At 39.9% G+C, this 22,099-nt stretch overlaps 1 protein-coding gene across 1 annotated transcript in view; it reads left to right on the forward strand.

The window, feature by feature from the left end:
- Nucleotides 1-6,789: 6,789 nt before the first annotated feature.
- Nucleotides 6,790-22,099, forward strand: part of Specc1l (sperm antigen with calponin homology and coiled-coil domains 1 like) — a 147,747-nt gene continuing 132,437 nt past the window's right edge. The window contains exon 1 of the mRNA XM_048784893.1: nucleotides 6,790-6,938. The gene's annotated coding sequence lies outside the window, so the exon portion shown is untranslated. The remainder of the gene's footprint in view (nucleotides 6,939-22,099) is intronic.

Here is a 22,099-nt window from a genome sequence, read left to right on the forward strand (position 1 = left end):
AGACAGAGACTGGGAACAAAATATAGTCCCAGAAGGTGTGCCCCCAAGGACTCCCTCCCTTCAAGAAGGCCCCACCTCCTACAGTCCCCACCAATTCCCAATAGTTATAAATGCTTCAATGGGTTAATTCATTGAGGAGGTTAGCATCCTCATGATCCAATTCCAAAAGCCCTACCTCTGAACATTGGGAATCAAGCCTTCAACATTTAAATGTCCCAGAGGCATTTAGAATGCATCTGGGTGCATTCTAAATCTCAAACTATAACAGGTTCAAATCAGGATGATGTACTTATCATCCTTCCTATTTGCCTATTAGTTCAAATTTGATCTTAATGAAATATATCATGAAAAGATTATGGTTGCTATTGGCTCACAGTTTTAGAGGTTTCAATATATGATTGGTTGACCCTGTTATTTTGGGCCTGTGGTGAGACAGCACATCATGGTAGGAGTGCACAGTACAGCAAAACTACTTTCACCATAAACCAGGGAGCAAAGAGAAAGGAAGAGGAAAGAATAAACATCCACCATCTCCTTGGAGGGCACACCCAAAATGACCTGCTGACCTCCTGCTAGGTCCACCTAATATAGATTCTGCCTCTGTCAAATAGTACCAACCTGGGAACCAATCCCTTAAACACTGGCCTTTGGGGGACATTCAAGATTCAAACTCTTTAACACTTAGCTACAAATTGAGGTTTCCACAACCCCTTCTTAGATTTGGTAACTGGCTAGATTGTATCATAGAATTCATGAAAACACTTGGGATGGATGATGATGATGATGATGATGAAGAAGAAGAAGAAGAAGAAGAAGAATCCTTTATTATAAAGGAACTCAGGAACAGACAGGTAGAAGAGATACACAGGGTAGGGCCTCAGAGGGTAGTTCAGAGCTTCCATGTTCTCTTGGGGTGAGCTAATTCACAAGTATTTAGCAAGCCAGAGCATCTCACAACCCACCTTTTCGGAATTTTTATGGAGGCTTTATTCTGAAGCATGATTGGTTTAGTTATTAGCCTCTGATAATCAGTTCAACCTTTAGCCCTCTGCTCTTCCTAGAGGTCTAAGAGTGGTGCTGGAAGTTCCAACACTCTAAGCATAATCGAGTCCTGTGGCATCCAGCCCATCTTGAGCTATCAAGGAGTTCCTGGTCATCTCATTAGCATAATGATATCACTTTTGAAGGATATCACTTTTGAAGATTTAAAGGGTAAATTCAGAACTGTGGACCAGGAATAGGGATGAAGACCAAAATATGAAATTCTTATTATATGTCATAAAATCATACTAGTACTAGGTGGAATAGAATTAGAAGGCTGGAAAAAGTTTATACCTTTCTATAGATGAGGGTCTGAACCTTAAGAAAGGATAAAAGGAATTTCCTAAGCCCTAACCTCACGCCAGGTCCAGTCTTCAGGTAGACAGACAGTAAATCCATCATTACAGGACATTAGCTATGTATTTGCTGTGTGCAAAGTGTTTTAGAGAAGCATGGATGGCTGGGTTTGTGGCTCAGTGGTTGAGTACTTGCTAAGCATCAGTTTGATTCTCAGCACCACATAAAATAAATGAATAAAATAAAGGTACATCAAACATCAAAAAAAATATTTAAACAAAGAGAAGCATGGTATGCAGGGTACACATCAATAGAGTGAGGACCTATTAGTTAGTCCCCCAACATTCCTGACAGGTCTAGGATCATAACCATTGTTCATAGGAAGAACTGGAGGCACAGAGAAGTCAAGGAACATACTCACTGTCCCAGTGGGAATTTGAATTAAGTTTTGGGGAATCATGAAACTGGCACATGGGAAGCACTGGCTATTTCCTTATCTCTGGCTTTCGTTTGCTTAACTGTGAAATGATAAGAGTCTGAAGATCTCTGATCTCTTTTGGCTATGAGGTGGATAGATGCGCTAACCTGAATAATTTTCTTTTCTTCTTTTTTTTTGGGGGGGGAGGGTCAGGGTGAAAACCAGGGATTGAACTCAGGGGCACTGAGCCACATCCCCACCCTATTTTGTATTTTATTTAGAGACAGGGTCTCACTGAGTTGCTAGTGGCTCACTTTTGCTGAGGCTGGCTTTGAACTGGAGATCCTCCTGCCTCAGCCTCCTGAGCTGCTAGGATTCAGGCATGTGCCACCAGGCACAGTTTGATTTTCTTTTCTGTTCTTCCTCTGTGTGGTTTGCAGCCTGCTGGACATCTCAAGGAGCCTCCCACGTTTCAAGTCACAATTACCAGGTGCGTGGGGTATCCAGGTATCGCTGTAGAAGGTAAACAGCTTGTCTATGTTTGCAGAAACATCCTCTCTTGGCTGACAGATGCACATTTCCTAAGACCTAGAGCTAATCTGGCTCCAAGGGAAGTGAGTCAAGAATACCAAGCCCCATGTCCTGGCAGTCACAGCTGATCACTTTCTAGTAGTTGAGAGCAGTTGTTTTCAGATTAAAACTTGGCCTGCAGCCCCGCTGGTTTTGGCTCCTTTAGCTGTGATACAGATGGAGGCAGCTGGGCCCAAGAAGGGCAGTCAGTGGTGGACTTCAGGCTGTGGTGCTCAGAATCAGTTTAACAGGTCGTTGAGAAACCAGAGGCACTGAGCTCATGGGGGCCCCAGGTTGCAAAGCTTGGCCCATCTCAGGGATGAAATGGCAGGGCAGGAGTGGCAGGGCCAAATAGGAGAGAAGATGTCAGTACTTAGTTCTGGGAAATTTTTTTTTTGGATACTAGGGATCGAACTCAGGGGTGTTTAGCCACTTACCACATCCCCAGCCCTTTTTTTGTATTTTATTTAGAGACAGGAACTCACTGAGTTGCTTACGGCCTTGTTAAATTGCTGAGGCTGGCTTTGAACTCATGATCCTCCTGCCTCAGACTCCTGAGCCTGTGGGATTACAGGTGTGCACCATGCTGGGCAATCTTAATCCATAAATAAAGGTCATGGTAGCACCCGTGACATGAAACTTGGAGGCTAGGCCCTATGAAAGGCTCACACATGAATAGATACATGGTCCTTTGTTCATGGAGTTGGCCACTTGCTTCCCTAGGACCAGGCCCATCATCAGATCCTCTCATGGCTCTTGCCCAGCATCTGCCTCAAATGTCTGATATTTTTGTTCCTCTAGTCCTAGCAAGCTCAGGAGGATGAGCAAAGAAGGGGAGCAAGGTTTAAGTGAGAACAATGGGACAACCCAGATGCCAGTACTGAGGCCCCGTCACAGAGTGGCATGGAGTTTGGATGATTCTATACCTCACCCTCAGATCATTCACCTCTGACCCCATCACCATCTCAGCTTCTCAGACTCTCTGATATCCAGATCATGAGCAGGTTCCTAACTTCTAGGGTTACCTTCCCTATCCAGTGTATGCCATGAGGTCAATCTTCCTAGAAAAGATCTCATAGCATATCCCAAAGAAAAAGAAAGAAAAACTACCATCTAGCATTAAAATTAAGCATCTATCTGGATGTAGTAGACAGAACAGGAGCAGCAGTCCCTGTAGTCCTACCTAGCACTAGGGGTGCTGAGGCAGGAGGCTACTTGAGTCCAGGATTTCAAGACCAGCCTGGGCAACATTGTGAGATCTTGTCGTAAGGAAAAAAAAAATTCTATGAACATTCTTATACATTGCTTTTAATGAGCAAAACCCACTCTAATAGATTTTCTATTAGAATGGAGGGGTGGGGGAAGGTTGCTGAGCAGACACTTGTGAGCAGCAATCTCATGCTGGAATTCGGTGACCAGACTTTGTAGTTAGGGCTGAGAGGGTGCAGAGATGGCTTCAACCAAGTTCCCAGATTCTTAGTGCATTCTTTGGCTGTGGTAGCAGAATATCTTGGTATTATGCTGGGTGAAACTGCTACTAACATGTCCTGGAGGAGTCAGTGGGATTCTTGGAGGAGGAGAAGGCATGTGAGGAAGGTTTGTTTCCATGAGGAGAAGGCAAATCAGGGACATTGGATACCATGAGAAAGAGCAAGGAAGCGAAGGCAAATGCATCCTCACAGAATAAAGGGAAGGTGAGGTTCTAGAAGAGCAAGAAACAGCTACACATGCAGAGGTGGGTGTGGGGACCAGAGCCTCCCCCACCAGGCTGGGAACTTGAATTCTATAGTATGGTGAGCATCAATCACTGCAGCTTTAGGACCAGACAGTCATATTTTATTTCTAGCTGAGTAGCCTTGAACAAGTGAAATAACCTCTTTAAATCTCAATTCTGCTCTCATGCAAAATTCTTACAGGGCTGATATAAGAACAAAATGATGCAACATATGTTGAATGGTTTTTGAGCTATACATGCCTAAACAGGTGCAGCATCAATGACCGCTTATACTTATCAGCATCTTCAGTATGGTGGCCAAGACCTCTTCATGTATTATTCTACTGAATCCTCACACCAACTCATAAAAACACCCATTCTGTAGATGAGAAAACTGGGATGCAAAGACAGACACCTAGTAAATAATGGGGCCAGAACTGATATCTAACTTGCTGCTGGCTGGCTCTCCAGACCACGATCTTAGCCCTTTGCTAATGTGGACACAGAAACAATCTGTCTAGACTTACAACTATTAAAGAATTGAATGCTTAGATTAAAATCTGAATTCTGTACCCTGAAAAATCTCACAATAAATATCAGATATTTGTCTTTAAAAGAAAGGTACAGGGTTTGGGTTGTAGCTCAGTGGGGGAGTGCTTGCCTTGGACGTATGAGGCACTGAGTTCAGTCCTCAGCATCACATGAAAATAAATAAATAAAATAAAAGTATTGTGTCCATCTATAACTAAAAAAAAAAAAAAAGAAAGAAAAGGTACAGGTGGGTGCAGAGTGACTCAGGAAGTTGAGGCAGGAAGGTTGCAAGTTTGAGGCCAGCCTCAGCAACGTAGTGAGACTCTGTCTCAAAATAAAAATAATTTAAAAGAGGTTTGTAATGTAGCTCAGTGGTAGACCACCCCTGGGTTTAATCCCAAATACCAAACACACATACACACACACACACACACACACAAATTACAATTCAGTATATATAGTATAGTACCATTTCTGTTAAAAAAAATTAAAAAAATCCATTTATTTGGATATTTGTTTATACTCATAAAGCATTACTACAAAGATACTAAGACACTATAGTTGGCTGCATCTGGGGAACTACAAGAATGATAGGACTGAGATGTGCTTTCTGAACTTGAAATATGTAAATGTATTTCAAGTATCTTCAGATACATTTTAAAAAATCAAAACAAAAACTACTCGATTTTTAAATAACTTATGCTAATGATTTAAAAAAATTTTGTTTTAACTTTATTATTTATTTATTTATTATTGTATGTGGTGCTGAGGATCGAACCCAGGGCCTTGCACGTGCGAGGTGAGCGCTCTACCGCTGAACCACAAACCCAGCCCCTATGCCAATGATTTTTAAAACAAGAAAGCAGATACATTCCTGAAAACAAACAAACAAATAAACAAACAAAAAACAGCAAAAGAAGACACAGGAAGAAATAGTCTGTCTAGAGAGTTGAGCTGTTAAAGAAATTGAATGTTTAGATTAAAAACTGAATTCCGTTCCCTCAAAAATCTCACAAAATGCAAAGCCAAAGAAGAATACCACATTAGCAAACATTAGAAAACATTAGGAAAAACATAAAACCCTGCTTTTGGATTAGGTATGTAGCTCAATGGTAGACTTGCCTAGCACGAATAAGCCCTGGGTTTGATCCATAGCTCCATAAAAAAACAAACAAAACTTTCCTGCTCTTATTCATAATCTTCCAAATGAAGCAGAAAAGCGACTCAAACGAACTCACTGAGAATTTGTGTAAGTTTGATATCAAAACACACCCAGTTCAAGAAAGCAAGCGATAGGTCAATCTTTTAAGTATATACAGGCAAAGAACACTAAATAAAATAGCAAATAGTCCAGCAATGTAGTAAAAATATATCTGACCAAGTTGGGTTCTTCCTAGGAACTTGATAATGTAGATAAAAGAAAAACCTATTGTGGCTCTAACTATCAAAGGAAAAAACTTCTTGCAATAGGTCCACTTGGGACGTATTAGAACTGCCTTTCCTTGATAAAGTACATTTAGCCTATCTTTTTTTTCAGTTTTTAAAAATATTTTTTTTCAGTCATTTGGACACAATATCTTTATTTTATATTTATGTGGTGCTGAGGTCGAACCCAGTGCCTCATGCATGATAGGCAAGCGCTGTACCTCTGAGACACAACCCCAGCCCCACAATACCTTTATTTATTTATATTTTTGGTGCTTAGTATCGAACCCAGTGCCTCACATGTGCTAGGTAACTAAGCCATAACCCCAGGCCGTTTAGCCTATTTTTAGTATTGTTGTTGACTTGTTTTTTGTGTGTTCCCTGATGTACCAGTGGCGCCAAGTGGGTAGGCCTTGGGCAAAAGATTTGTGACTCGTACCTAGCACAGTCCTTGGCACACTGTAAATTTCTACTGCACGAAGGACGAACTTATTTTCTGAGAAAAGTCTCTTGGATTAGCGAACTCTGCACGCATCACCCAGAAGCACCCAGAGGAACCTACTGGTCCACCTGCCCGGGAAATACCCAGTTTGAGAGTTGACGAGTAGGTAAGGGAACGGCAGCTAATTTTATGATGGCCGACCGGCAGTGCGCCTGCGCTACCTAGGGACGAGATGGATGCGAGTGGGCGGGGCAACGGCGCCTGCGCGGTGGTGGGGCGTGGACGGGATCAGTACAGCGTCTGCGCAGGCCGCGGTGGTAGCCGTGAGGGGCGGAGAAGGGGCGGAGAAGGGGCGGGCCGAAGGCGGGCCGGGCGAGCGGCGCCGCGGGGTTGGCTGCTGCCCTGAGGCCGGACTCAACGGATCAGGGTCCGCGCCACCGGGCGAGCTCGCAGCTCGGCCCCAGCCCCGAGCGAGGGAGCGAGTAAGGCGGTGCCGCGCGGTAAGAGCCAGGACAGGTCCNGGCCCCGCAGACCCCGGCGGGCCTCGCGCCTGCGCCGTCCCCCTCGTGGGCCCCCAACCCGTCGCGCGCCTGCGCGGTCCCCTTCCCTGCTACTGACCTGACCTGCATCCGGTGCCGTGGACCCTTGGGTCCTTAGGGCGTCCTGGCTGGTGTGGGGTCTCAGCTGGTTTTGGGTCCTCGGAGCGCGTCGCCTCTGAGACGAGAGGATGGGTGCTGTTCTCGCTCTTTGCTCTGTGCATGCTCCAGGATATACTGGAATCACTGTCTGGTCACCCTGGCACCTTATCTTGGGGTGGGATAGCATTGTTTCAGGATCCTGAAGACCCAGCGCTGGGAGCAAGGGCTGGGAGCCTCGAACCCCAGGCCTGCTGCGGGCGTTGGTTCTGTTGGGGCGGTGTCCCCTTCGGCTGGGAGGTCAGCTCCATACTGGCTGAATGTCTTTTATTCTTGAGACTTGGTTAATTGCGTCGGATCAGACATGAATAATCCAGTGTATTGCTGAGTAAAATTTGCATTTCTAGCAAGATGGTTAATTGTCTTAGTTAAGTGGATAAGTTTGAAACATCATAATTCACTCTTGGGCAGCTACCCTGGAGATGACTAGGAAACCAGTCAGTTTCCAGGTAGGTTTAGCCTGTTCACAGGTCAAACTAGAATTCCTGTGATCATTCAAATACAGGAAACCTTTATTTGTTTATGTCCTTGATAATTTATCTTATAGTATAAGAGGAGCCAGGTAAAATTTCCATAAGTTCGCTGCCTAGTTTGAGTACAGGGGAAAAATAATTTTGTTGAAAAGAGTATCTCAAGCATTGGTAATGTTTCTTGTTTACAACAAATACAGGAACCTTTAAATGTTGCAGAATTCAGCAACATTTGCTGTCACTAAGGAGGATGAATCTTGAGATAAAATTAGAGTTACAGGCTTCACAGACTAGCAGTCATTTCTAAAGACTTGAGATGTGACTAATTTTGCCAGTGTAGGAGACACCAAAGAGACTATTCAGTCATTCCTTCAACAAATCAGGAATGGAAAATTTTTGAAAAAAATATTTCATCTGTACTGAATATGTACAAATTTTTTTCTTGTCGTTGTTGCTTAAACTATATACTGAAACAACTACTTATGTAGCATTTTTGTTGTATTAATTAGTATAAGTAATCTAAAGGTGATTTAAAGTATACTGGAGGATGTAGGTAGGTTGTATGCATATATTTGGCCATTTTATGTAAGTGACTTGAGCATCCACAAATTTTGGTTTTCACAGGGATCCTCCAACCAATCCCCTGTGGATACTGAGGGATGATTGTCATTTAAAAAAAAAAAATTAAAAACAAGATATAAAAGTAATATATGTATGTTATAAAGTAGCCAAACCAATACAGAAAGGGATATAATGAAAGAACAAGTAGACTATTGATTTGGGTAAATTTTTTTTCTATAAAGAAATGGCTGAGCCAATAATTATTTCCATAGAAATGTGTCCTTTTCTCTTTTGATTTAGAGTGTACACAAAGCAGAGTTTCTTAAGACTCAGGAGCTTGAGATAGCTGGAGAATGCTTGCATAGTGCCTGCCTGTGTATATCCCAGGTATGGAGGGATTTCCTTGACATTCATTTTCAATGAAAAAAAAAAATTTTTTATTGTGCCATAGAAAAGCTTTATCACTGTGTGCCTTAGTAACAGTTTGGATAATTTGAGTGTCAAGTTACAGTATCATAGTGAATGATGAGTAATCCTAGTGGTTATAACTAAGGTGAAGTTTGTATCAGAATTTCCAATTCAAATTTGAACTTTTAGAATGTTTATTTTCAGTGTTTTGTCTTGACACATGATTTCTCTGGAGCAAAGGTTCTCTTTATAACTGACTGGACACTGTACATTTGATCAGATGACTCATTTGAAAGTATTGTGTAGGTTCAAAATTACTGTCAGTGTTGGCTTTTCTTAATGCATAAGATTTGCCATGCAAAAAAAATAAAAGATTTGCATGTAACCAACCATCTACATATTTAAATCATATGTCTAACTTGCTCGTGGTGTTAGATACGCAGACTGCTCAGTTCAGTAAAGAAACAATGACAGTGTCAGGAGATTGGAGAGATTCTCTTCTTGGTTTTATGACTTTGGGCAAGAAACTTTCCTTCCTGGACCTTCATCTCCCTATCTGAAAGGTTAGGCAGAAAAAGAAAGGAGTCTGAAGCGCCAGTTTTAACACTTACCTGGTCCTTGTCTACAGAGTCATCTTCAGCCAGGGATAGAACTGGGTCTTCTAACCCATTCCACAAAGATGTGAGGTGAGGAGCTGGTTACAAGTTATGTAAAGTAGATGAGAATGAATCTAAGAGACTCTGGAGTTAGACTCCTTGAGTGGAATGTTGAGAGACCCTTAGTGTATGAAGGAAAAGAACCATTAGGAATTTTTCATAAAGCTGATTACTCAAAAGACTCATTTCAAAAAAGAATAAGGAAAAAAAAAAAAAAAAAAGACCTGGTTTCTTGGTGTTAAAATTGAACATCCAGGCCTGGGATTGTGGCTCTGGTAGAGCACTTGCCTAGCGTGTGTGGAGCACTGGGTTTGATTCTCAGCACCACATAAAAATAAAAAAATAAAGGTCCATTGACAACTTAAAAAAAAAAATTGAGCACCCACCTGGGAAAGTTGGTGTTTGCTTAAAGACCCAGCTACTCTGAAGGCTGAAGTGGGAGAATTGCTTTCATCTGAGAGTTTGAGGCCAACCTGAGCAATGAGCGAGATCCCATTCCAAAATAAATAAATAAATAAATAAATAAATAAATAAATAAAATTAAGCATCTTTTCTGGAAAGATATTATACTAAATAGTAATTATGGTAATTGAAAACGGCAAATACAGAATGGGTTATTGTGATTTTTTTTAGAAATAAAGAGCCTAAAGCAAGCAAGAACCCCAAAGAAATAAAAGAATACCTAGAATCTGTTGTTCTGCTACTGTTGGACAGTTTAGGAAAATATTTCTTGAGGTTATTGCTGGTAAGATTCAAATATATATATTTTTTTCTTTTTAAAATGTATATATGAGGCCTGGTGCAGTAGCGCATGCCTATAATCCCAGTGATTTGGGAAGCTGAGATGGGAGGCTGGGGCAGTTGGGTTGCACGTTCGAGGCCTGTCTGGGCAGTTTAGCAAAGACCCTCAGCAACTTAGCTAGACCCTGACTCAGTGAAAAGGATAAAAGACTGGGGATGTAACTCAGTGGTGGAGTGTGCCCTGTGGTAAAACTCCCCTGGGTTCAACCGTATTACAAAAAAAAAAAAAAAAAAAGGGGATCATTTGTCACAGTCCACAGATGATATTAAAATTGCCCAGCATTAAAGATGTTCCTGTTTTGATCATTCTAGTCCTATCCTACTGGATAAATGTCACATCCTCCCTGCCCACCTCCCGGGTGTTCCAACAAAAAAGCTTAGGTAGGGAAATTCCTGATGGTTGGAATTGTTAGCAGTGAATAGACTAGCTGCATGGTATGAAGTTCCATGGGGTTTCTCCATTCTTTTTTTTTTTTTGTATCAGGGATTCAATCCAGGGGCACTTAACTATTGAACCACATCCCCAGTCCTTTTTTGTTTTTTATTTTGAGACAGGCTTTCTCTAAATTGTGAGGGCCTCATTAAATTGCAGAGACTGGTTTTGAACTTGCGATTTTCCTGCCTCAGCCTCCTGAATCAGTAGAATTACAGGTGTGTGCCACCACCCCGGCACCTCGTTCAGAAATCAGTCTTTTGCTCTGAAACAATATGACCATAAAAAAATTAGGCTTGGGCCAGGCACTGTGGCGCATGCTTGTAATCCTAGCAATTTGGGAAGCTAAGGCAGGAGGAAGAAATAAGGAAAAAAGAAATTAGGCTTGGGTTGGGGTGTTGCTCAGTGGTAGAGCACTAGTCTAGTATGCCTAAGGCTCAGGGTTTGATCTTCAGCATTGCCAATGAAAGATTAAAAAAAAAAAAAAATTCTTAAAGTATTTTGGGCAGGTTGTCTCCCTCTGGAGATAGCCCACATTCTCCCTGATATGTGTATTCCTTATTTTTACCTTCAAAGGTCTCTCTCTTGAGATTGCCTCCATTCTCCATATCTACTTTCCTAAATTAACCTCTGACTGTGCCTTGGGTGGGGTTGTGGGGTAGCGGGGGTTGGGAGGTGGTTGAAAATTTTTGGTTGTGGAGGGAATACTGAGGGGGAGAGATCTGTTCTAAAGTGAATGTAACAGATGATCTCTGTGTTTGTGAAATCTTTAAAATTCATGGCTGTCTGCTCTTAATCCCAAATAAGATTTAGAGTTAGAGAGACATATTCTTTAAAAAAAAAAAAAACAAACCTGCAATGGAATAGAATAGAATGTATTCGAAAGGTACATTGAATATGTCTTGAATTAAAATGAATAATATAATCTCAAATTCTTCATTACACTGATTTTTGTATTCTGAGGACTGACTGCTTTTAACCATCTAAGTTCTCCATATTCAAAGGATAATTTGGTAACATTGTAAAGATAACTCCTAACCATGAGAGAAGTGAATGAAGATCTTTTAACATTGTTTTTCTTGACCTTTTCTCATCTCTTCCTTATAGTTCTTTTTTTTTTTTTTTTGGTTAAATCCAGTTTGGCTCATACCTGTCTTTCCAGACTATTGATTTGTTCGGTTATTCTTCCATTTGAAAACTTTCTCCTGCTCCTACTACATTCATAATAAGGCCTCAGCTTGGTATGGAGAACACTTCATCACTGGATTTTGCCCCCAGCTTACTTTCTTCCTCTTCCCTCTGTTTATGTACTTTATTCAGATGTGAACAACTCTTGGTCTCTTGATATCTCTCCAGTCTCTTTGCCTCCCTCTGCTGGAATGTGTTTTCACTCATTGGATCATCACCTTCAAAACTCAATTAAATATGACCTTGCCTGGAATGTTTTCTGGCTACTCTAGCCTCCTGAAGACTCCTCTTGCACCCTGTACATCTAGGATTTCGCTCAATGTGTCTTGTCTGCTACCACCAATGGACGGTGACACCATCGTATGTTGCAGAATAAGTGACTTGATGTAAAGTTGTTGAATCTGATTGTTATACAGGAAGTGGATGACCACTTAGTCCCTGCCCTTAAGGAAATTTTCACTCCAGTTATAATTGCCCACTTGCCTGCCTTGAGATACCTACTAGTTGTGCACATCAACCTTCAAAGTTCATTTTTTTTTTTTTTAGATGTTGATGGGCCTTTTGTTTTGTTCATTTATTTATATGCGGTGCTGAGAATCAAACCCAGTGCCTCACACATGCTAGGCAAGCACTCTACCACTGAGCTACAACCCCAGCTCCTCAAAGTTCATTTAACTGTGTTTAGTTGACTGATTCAAATCTTGTTTCCTGAAGGAGGGAACTTTGTCTCTAATGTTTGTTTTATCATCCAAAAACCAAGTGGGCATCATCTTTGCTTCCAGCTTTGAAAGGAATGTGCATGTGATACAAATTGCTTCCTCTTGTATACCTACGCTTGTACACCTTTTTTTTTTTTTTTAAGGTTTGAAGTGTTTGGACAGTGAAGGTTTAAGAGATTAAGACAATTTCAAGTTTTTCTATTATACATATGACCTAGGGAAGACAGAATAAAGAAGAAAAATACTTTACTTCTAAAAAAAAAGACCATTGTTATAATGAATGAAATAATATTTCGCAAGACAAGTTTTTTGGCATTTCAGCGAGGAACAACTTCACTTGTTTTTAAATTAAGAATCAAAGCCAAAAATGCAACTTGCGAGTATATGTTCAAATAGTATTTCTGAAGGTCTAGTGTGGAATATTAATGTCCACTAAGATGCTGTCTAGCCACACTAGGATTTTTACTAGTGCCTTTCTTGTCTTTGCTTCTGATGCTCCTTTTCCAAATTCAGTAATTTTCACATAAGTACTTAGGTGCGTTGGGTTCCCAAACTTTATTTATAAAACTAATTTAATTCATAAGGTTTGGAAAGTTTATGTTGACAATACTAAAAGATCTAATGAATATCTATAGCAGCGTAGGAAAAAGCATACATTTCATGTGTACTTTTCATTAAGTGTGGTCATCTTGCAACAAATCTTGAGGTAGTTAGCATAACTCTTATTTTTCTTATTCTGTAAGTGAGAAAAAGAGGTTAAGAATATAGAACTAACAAGTGACCAAGTTTGGACTTGAGCCTAGGTTTCTGACTAAAAATTCTATGTCCTTTTTACCTTAACACACTGCCTTTCAAGCAGGCTGTACTTATCCTCTGTTTGGAGGAACTACTGCTATTTACTTTGGAAAGCGGAAGACAAGCTCTTTTGTGAATTCAAATGTTTGAAGAGCTTTCACAGGGAAACAGGAGTGGGTTTGTTTTTGTTGCTTTGGAAGGTTCTGTGGTAGATGGTACCTTAAAGTTGTGCAGTTGTTTATTCTCAGTATTGAAAACTGCCCAGGAATTGAAGGGCTGCTCTCCAGAGTTACCACCTAGTAGCAAAAGCTGTGGGGTCCCCTAAGGTAAATGACAGATTAATCTTGATCCTATCAAAGTCCAGTTACCTCCTTTGCTCCTTTTTCTTTGCTTCCTCCCTCTACATCTTTCCTTGACTGACTTCTTCTCTAATTAGTTTCATGCCTTCTTTCCTTTAAGCCATGTAGAGGTGTGTTTTTTACTATGTTGAAATATCTTGTTGGGGCTGGGATTGTGACTCAGTGGTAGAACGCTTGCCTAGCATGTGTGAGGCACTGGGTTCGATCCTCAGCAGCACGTAAAAATAAAAACAAATAAAATAAAGGTATTGTGACTATAACATATATGTATTAATATATTATAATATTATATATAAATATATAAATTATATATTAATCATTTTAATGTATATTAAAAATATCTTGTTATTGAAAAGATACTTCTAAAAATTGGTTCATTTTTCTTACATTTGAAATATTCTATTTCTTCCATTTTGTAAAAACAATAAAATGATAGTAAACCAAGCTGGTTTATTAGAGTCTCTCCTTGCAGTCTTGTTCTGGAATTGCACACGGTACCTCTTCAGATCCTCTGAGGAACACAGTCTGTCTAGAACCCTGTCTGCCTTGATCCAGATAGTGTAAGTCAAATGATTTATTTCAGCTCAGGACTAATTCTCTTAGAGCAGCCTGTTATATATACTCTGAGGACATAGTGGACTTATGGTCAGCCTACACTTCCTCATGGCTTCAGAGAGATAGGTTTTGAATATAGTTTTTCTTTCACAAATCCAGCTTCTTCCTAGGAACTCATGGACAACAAGATCAAATCCTGACTTTTGGGGGTATCTTCTCACTTCAAAAATCCACTTCCTCTCTCAGTTGCCTTTTTAAATTGGAGAGACGAAAAAACCATGTATCCTCAAAAGCTTAGGGTTTCCTATATATAACTTCAGTTACAGAGGTGCATTTTAGGTTTTATACTACGTTATTATTCACTTCCAAATGGCATGCGGGGATGGTTAATGATCCCTGAGTTTTAGGCTTGGCAGATTGGCCATCTTGTTTTGTGTGCCAACTCTAGGAACTTTCGGACACCTGGAGAGGCTTCTATTGAAACTCTGCATTGCCCCTTCTTAATGGGCTGTTTCTGCCTTGGCCTTCCTGTGATGGGATTGGTCCCTTACTTGCTAGTGTCGCTGCAGTTTTCCATGAACCACACATTGGGACAAATCTGAATTGTTGGAGTGACAGGTTTTCTTCTTTTCCTTCAGCTCCTAATCATCTTTTTCTTCCTTATTTTTTTTTTCTGAATTAATGCTGTCTTGGTATCTGGAGATGCATTCTTCTAATTTTGACTTTATTGGTAGTAAATGTAACTGATGGCATTGTAGACAGGGGTGCTAACACATTACTCTGAGGGTTTACTTAAGGAATTTTCTCACTGCTGTGTCTATATGGTGTGCTTTCTCCTTCCCAACTGCTAAGCCTGCCAGCCTGCTTTGAAATATTAGAAATGAATAGGAGGCCATCGACCCCTTCTTGTATCTAAGAATAGGCGTCTTCAAGGCCTCAGTAGACTGAGTAATAAATATTGTTTTGCTTACCTACTTTTCACATAAGCTACTGATTATAGGTGAGGTTTGGAAAGGGGGAGGAAGGGAATTAGGAGGTTTTAGGAGTAGCTTGGACTTGAACAATGGTGAGATAATAATGAGTATTCCAGAGTTGAGGGAACGGTTAGCTGAGGGAAGGGAAGGTATATGATAAAGTAGGGATCAACCACCATTTTCATAAAGAACCAGATAGTAACTTTTTTTTTAGTTATTTCAGGCCTATGTCTCTTTTGCAACTAATCAACTTTGTCACTGTAGCTCAAAAATAGCCACAGATAATAGGTAAATGAATGTGACTGAATTTCAACAAATTATCTAATTTTATATAATTTTTTTCATGTCATGAAGTATTCTCATGATTTTCCCCCCTACCACTCAATAGTACAAAACATAATCTTAGTTTATGAACTGTCCAGAATAAGTGATGGTCCAAATTTGGCCTGTGGCTTGCTGACTCCTGTTATAGATCGTAGAGGAACAGAAAACAGAGGATTGGTTAGAGGGCGTGGGAACCCAGGTCCCTGGGTCACACTTAAGGAAGCATGAAAAAGGAATCAATTTTTGTGATGTAATGAAAAATTTAAGGGAAGAATATTTTGTATTTATGTGTGTGCCTGATCTCATCTTAGTATTTATTCAAAAATTTTTTTTACAATGGAAAATCTCATGAATATACATGAGAATAATGTGATTAAGCACCAGTGATCAATACTAGACCTTTTAAGTTTTGCGATTTTCTTTTATTATTTTTGTGGTGCTGGAAATTGAACCCAAGGCTCATGCATGCTAAATATACATTCTACCACTGGGCTTCTCCCTCAATCCCAGTGTGAATTTTATTTTATTTTTATTTATTTTTTTTTTTAAGAGAGAGTGAGAGAGAGGTAGAGAGAGAGAGAATTTCAACATTTATTTTTTAGTATTTGGCGGACACAACATCTTTGTTTGTATGTGGTGCTGAGAATCGAACCCGGGCCGCACGCATGCCAGGCGAGCGCGCTACCGCTTGAGCCACATCCCCAGCCCCAGTGTGAATTTTAGAATCAAAATGTCCATGTTCTACCAAAAAGTCTACTAGAATTTTAATTGAAATTATGTTGAATATATAGATAATTTGGGGAGAATTGACTTCTTAACAATATTTGATATATTGGCCCATGAACATAGTCTGTTTTTCAGGTTATTTAGTTTCTTAATTTTCCTCTGTATTATTTTGTAGTTTTCAGTGTGTACAGATTTTTGGGGGGAGGTAGGTGCTGGAGGTGGGTGCCTGGAAGTCTACCTCTGAGCTGTATCCCCAGTCCTTTTTTAATTTTTATTTTTGAAACAGGTTATTTCTTGCTAAGTTACCCACTCTGGCCTCCAATTTGTGATCCTCCTGCATTAGCCTCTTGAGTTGCTAGGATTACAAGTGTGTGCTACTGTGCCTGTCCATATCTTTTACTTTTTTAGGGTCAGATTTATCCTTAGTATTTTATGTGTTTTGATGTTAATGAGAAGAGGATTTTTAAAAATTTCAATCTCCAATTTTCTTTGCTAATATTTAGAAACACAGTTGATTTTTTTGTATACCAATATTGTATTCTGAAACCATGCTGTAATTATTAGTTTTAGTGGCAGATTCCATTGCACAGTCTGTCAGTGTTGTTTGTTAATAAAGACAGTTTTACTTCTTAATCCCTATTTTAGATGCTTTATATTTTTTTCTGCTTTTCTTTTGGTACTGGGGATTGAACCCAGGGGGCACTTAACCATTGAGCCACATCCCCAGCCCTTTTAAAAATATTTTTATTTAGAGACAGGGTCTCTTGCTAAGATGCTGAGACTGATTTTGAACCTCCTCCTGTCTCAGCCTCCCAAGCCACTGGGATTACAGGCTTATGCTACTGCGACCAACCGGAAAAATTTCATTTTATGCCATTCAGGATGATATTAGCTATGGATGTTTCCTAGATACTGTTTATCAAGTTGAGGAGATTCCCTTCTATTGATTTATGTTCTTTTATTTTTATGGTTGTAGATGGACAGCATGCCTTTCTTTATTTTTATGTGGTGCTAAGGATTAAACCCAATACTTCACAAGTGCTAGGCAAATGCTCTGCCACTGAGCTCCAATTTATGTGTTTTTTTAAAATCAGCAATGATGTTAAATTTTATTTAGTGCTGTTTCTGTTTCTATAGAGACAATCATATAGCTTTTCTTTTTTAGTTTGGAATATAGTGAGCTAGATTTCTTTTAGACTTGTTTCACGGGATAGACATTACTTGCTCTTGAAGTATTATCCTTTTTCTAGATTGTTGGAGTCAGCTTGTTTATGTATGCATGTGTGTGTGTGTGCTCATTCTCTCTATATGTATTTTTATTATTATTTTTATTTGCAATGTGATGGAAACCCAGGACTTTGTAGTTGATAGGCAGGCATTCTGCCACTGATCTACACCCTCAGCCCCCCATTTGCTATATTTTTGTTTAGAATTTTTTGCATTTATTTTCATTTGAGATGTTGATTTGTAGTTTGTATTGTCTATCAGATTTTGGTAGCAGAGTAATGATAATGTTATAAAATAATCTGGAAGTTATTCTTTTCATTTTTCTGCAAGTTTGCTATATAGTTTGAATGTGTCCCCCAAGAACCCTGCCTTGGAAACTTAATTCCCAATGTAACAATGTTGGGAAGTGAGGATTTTGGGTGGCATTTGGGTCCTGAGAGCATCACTCTCACAAATGGATAATGCCAATTATAAAAGGGCTTGAGGATGTGAGTATAAGCTCTTGCTCTTTCCCAATCTTCTTGCCTTTCCACCTTCCACGATGGGTTGATGCAGCACAAAGGCCTTTGTTGGATTTGGCCCCTTGATCTTGGACTTCCCATCCTCCATAGCCATGTGCGAAATACATTTCTTTAGTTTATACATAATCCAGTCTAAGTGTTCTGTCAGAGCAGCATAAGACAGATTTAAGACAGAAATTTGTTAGAACAGAAGTGATATTGTTGCTATTACAAATACCTGAAAATGTGGAAGCAGTTTTGGAACTGGTAATGAGTAGAGATTAAAAGAATTTGGAGAATAGGCTACAGAAAGCCTAGATTCCTATGAATGAAGCACTGGGGGAAATTCTGATGGAGATGAAGAAGATGACAAGAGCAGTAGGGAGAGCCGAAGTTTTAGGGATTACTTAAATGGTCATGATCAAGATGTTGGTAGAGGTATCCATAGTAAAGACCATTCTGATGAGGTCTTGAATGGAACAGAGGAATAAAAGATTGGAAACTACAGGAAAGGCCACTTAACAGTAAAACGAAAGGAGAAATTATTTAAAGATGGAGTTAATAATTAAAAGGAAGCAGAATAAAAAGATTTGAAAAACTATTAGTCTAGTCATATAAGAAACGAAATGTGGGGCTAGGGATGTGGCTCAAGCGGTAGCGCGCTTGTCTGGCATGCGTGCGGCCCGGGTTCGATCCTCAGCACCACATACAAACAAAGATGTTGTGTCCGCCGAGAACTAAAAAATAAATATTAAAATTCTCTCTCTCTTTCTCTTTAAAAAAAAAAAGGTTCTACTTCCTCTCAATATTGTTACACTGGGGACCAAACTTTGAACATATGATCTCTTAAAAAAAAAAAAAAAGAAACGAAATGTGTCAGGGAGAGAATATTAGCCGGGCATTATGGTGCATGCCTGTAATTCCAGCGGTTCAGGAGGCTGAGGCAAGAGGATCGTGATTTCAAAGCAGCATTATTGGGAGGTGAGGCCCCTGGGTGGTGTTGGATCTTGGAGGGTTCCAACCTCATGAATAGATGAGTGCTGATAGAAGTGTTTGATGCTGTTAGTTCAGCCTCTTGATCTCTTGAACTGTCTTGCCCTTCCACTTTGTACCAAGGGATGATGCAGCATAAAAGCCCTTGCTAGACACACCCCTCAGCTCACTTGTGGACTTCCCAGCCTCCAGAACCATGTGCCAAGTAAGCTTCTATTTATAAATTTTCTAGTGTGTGATATTCTTTTGTAGCAGTACAAAATAGACAGACTGGGGATTAAATTCAGGGGCACTCAACCACTGAGCCACATCCCCAACCCTATTTTGTGTTTTACTTAGAAATAGGGTCTCATTGAGTTGTTTAGCACCCTGATGTTGCTGAGGCTGGCTTTGAACTCGTGATCCTCCTTCCTCAGCCTCCAGAACTGCTGGGTTACAGGCCTGCACCACCACGTCGCTCCTTATTATCCTTTAATAGCTATAGAATCTGTAGTGTTATCACTCCTCTAATTCCTAATGCTGGTAAATGAGTCTTTTTCTTCTGGTGAGTGTGGGTAGAGATTTAGCACTTTTATCTTCTCAAAGAACCCACTTGTGGTTTTATTGATTTCTACTTTTCCCTTTTCTATCATCAGTTTTTACTTATTGGTCATTTCCTTCTTGGGCTTGCTTTGAGTTTCATTGCTTTTTCTTTTTTCTTGAAGTAAAAACAGAGATACTTGAGATATTTCTTTTTATAGTATAAGTGCTAAAATTTACCCTTAAATATTGCTTTAATACTCCCACAAATTTTGATATGCCATTTTTTTTTTCGTTTTCATTCCATTCAAAATGCATTCTGGTGCCCCCTGGTTGGCTTATTTGTTTAATGTTGGTTGGTTGGCTCATTGGTCTTTTTGGGTACAAGGTTCTCACTGTGTTGCCTAGGATGGCCTCAAGCTCCTGAGCTCAACCCATCCTCCTACCTTAGCTTTCTGAGCACTGAGATTAGAGGTACCTGCCACCATGTCTGTCTAATTTCCTGTTTGATTTCTTCTTTGACTCCTGGATTTCTTAGAAGTAAATTAGTTTCCAAGGATTTCAGAATTTTTCAGAGATCCTTCCTTTATTTTCTAATTAAATTAACCAAGAATCTTTTTAATAAAACACAATGACAGTACCATTATCCCATCTTAAAAAAGCAATAGTTCTCTGGGTGCAGTGGTGCATGCCTATAATCCCAGTGGCTTAGAAGGCTGAGACAGGAGGATTGCAAGTTCAAAGCCAGCCTCATCAAAAGCGAGGCGCTAAGTAACTCCGTGAGACCCTGTCTCTAAATAAAATACAAAATAGGGCTGGGGATGTGGTTCAGTGGTCGAGTGCCCTTGAGTTCAGTCCCTGGTACCCTCCCTCCCCCAAAAAAAAGGTCTTGTTCAAGAGGGACAGTTTGAAATACTGCAGAAAGGATCAGAAAGAGAAAACTGTCAGGGAAGTATTATCAAAGACCAGTGGAGTGAGTCAAGCAGGGTGGAGGGAATGGACAGGAATAGAAAGGGATAGATAGACACCTGGAGCTGACCAGGTGAAGATGGTAAAGGATGGCAAGAAATGGTTGTATTGCATTAGACTGCAGTAGCAAGCAAAGCTGTGGTGGTGAGGATCGGGAGAGGTGGCACACACTGAGTGGAGTCATGAGTTTTTTAGTTGCCTGGAAGAATCCCTGAAGCTTCTCTGTGTAAGTCAGGGAGTAGAAAGGAGAGGAAAGTTTTTGCTAGTCCCAGGAGCACATAGAAGTAGTAAGAAATAAGTTTAGGATAAAGAGAAACTTGCCTTGCTGGTTATAGCAAGGAGGAAAGGAGATGAATGTTTATTGGACTTATGTGCAAGCACTGAGGTTTTCCTTGTTAGTTCACTTGCATTGTTTGATGTGGTTCTTGTAGCATCCTATGTAGTATTTCTTACTTTCACTTACGGATGAGAGAGTTGAAGTTTGGTGATGAATAATATGTGGCCCAGAGCCACATAACTAGTCAGCAGAGTTCTAGTATTTGAATGCAAATTCTGCCCAGTTGTAACTTAGTTCTTTTCACTAGATATGTGAATTCATAAGTACTTGCAGCCATCATTGCAGGCTGCTGCTATTGGAAGGTCTCCCTTGTGTCACAGGCTGTACATTGTGTGATATGACTTAGAATAATGCTGCCAGTCTTCTTTTGAAGAAACTCTTGACTTTGTGTTTTGAAGTTCTTTGAGTTGCTGTTTTTAAGCTAAAATAGTGAAAGTACTCATTTATTCAATACATCAGATTGAACACGTAACACTCCCAGGGGCATGTTTATGTGTGTAGGGTTTTGGTAATTTTGGGGTGAGGTGGGGAGGATAATGTTTTCAACCTACAAAAAAGTTTTTTTTTTCCCTTACTGGTCTTGGACTCAAGACTTCCCACCTCAGACTACAGGAGTGCCCCATGATGCCTGTCTAGGAAATGGTTTTGAATGTAGAGATTTTGAAGGTTCCCATCTGATAAATTGAGGGTGGACTGCTGTGAAATTTGTATGGTAGTCTGTTCTTACTATCTGCTGTTACTATTGTTTTACTGAAATTCAAGGTTGCTTACATAGCATAATATTGTTCAGAAATACTATTTTTGTCAAGTTAGAATGAAGCATTGGGAATAAATGTTTATTTTACATATTCTTTTGTTTTAATACCTGATTGATTATATTATATTGAAACTCTGACAGGTAATTGAGCTGCATTGCTTGAACTTGCAATAATACATTGTTCATCCAGTAAAGACACACAGGAAAACTTACATATAGTAAAGCTTACCCTAAATTAGTAATAGTAAAATCAGTGTAATTAAGTTATATGGTTGTGTTTCAGCATTTTAACAAGGAAGTATGGATCATGACACTTTGAATTCAGAAGGAAGAAATTTCCACTGATTTCCCATTTTTCCCTCCTGATGTCTTTATCCTGCCTCTAAAATATGAGTAGTTCTAGACTCAGTTATAGGATGTCTTGTGACAGGCAGTGAACTATATAGTGGTTGATTAACTTACCTGTCTCATAAGAGCTAGGATTTACTTCTGACATGCGTGTATTTTTCAGCAGTAATTTGGGTTCTTCACATCATAGCTTTGATTTTGTGTGTTTTTCAAGTGTTTGGTTATAGTTTCCATATAGTTATTGAGTAATATCTTTAAGGCCCTTGCCCTACTTGCCTCCTATACAGGGCCTGTGTGTTCTCAAAGAGGGCTGTGGGAAATGTCAACACCCAACTGCTACCTAAGGA

Source organism: Marmota marmota, unplaced genomic scaffold, assembly GCF_001458135.2.
Source record: "Marmota marmota marmota unplaced genomic scaffold, marMar, whole genome shotgun sequence".
NCBI lineage: Eukaryota > Metazoa > Chordata > Mammalia > Rodentia > Sciuridae > Marmota > Marmota marmota.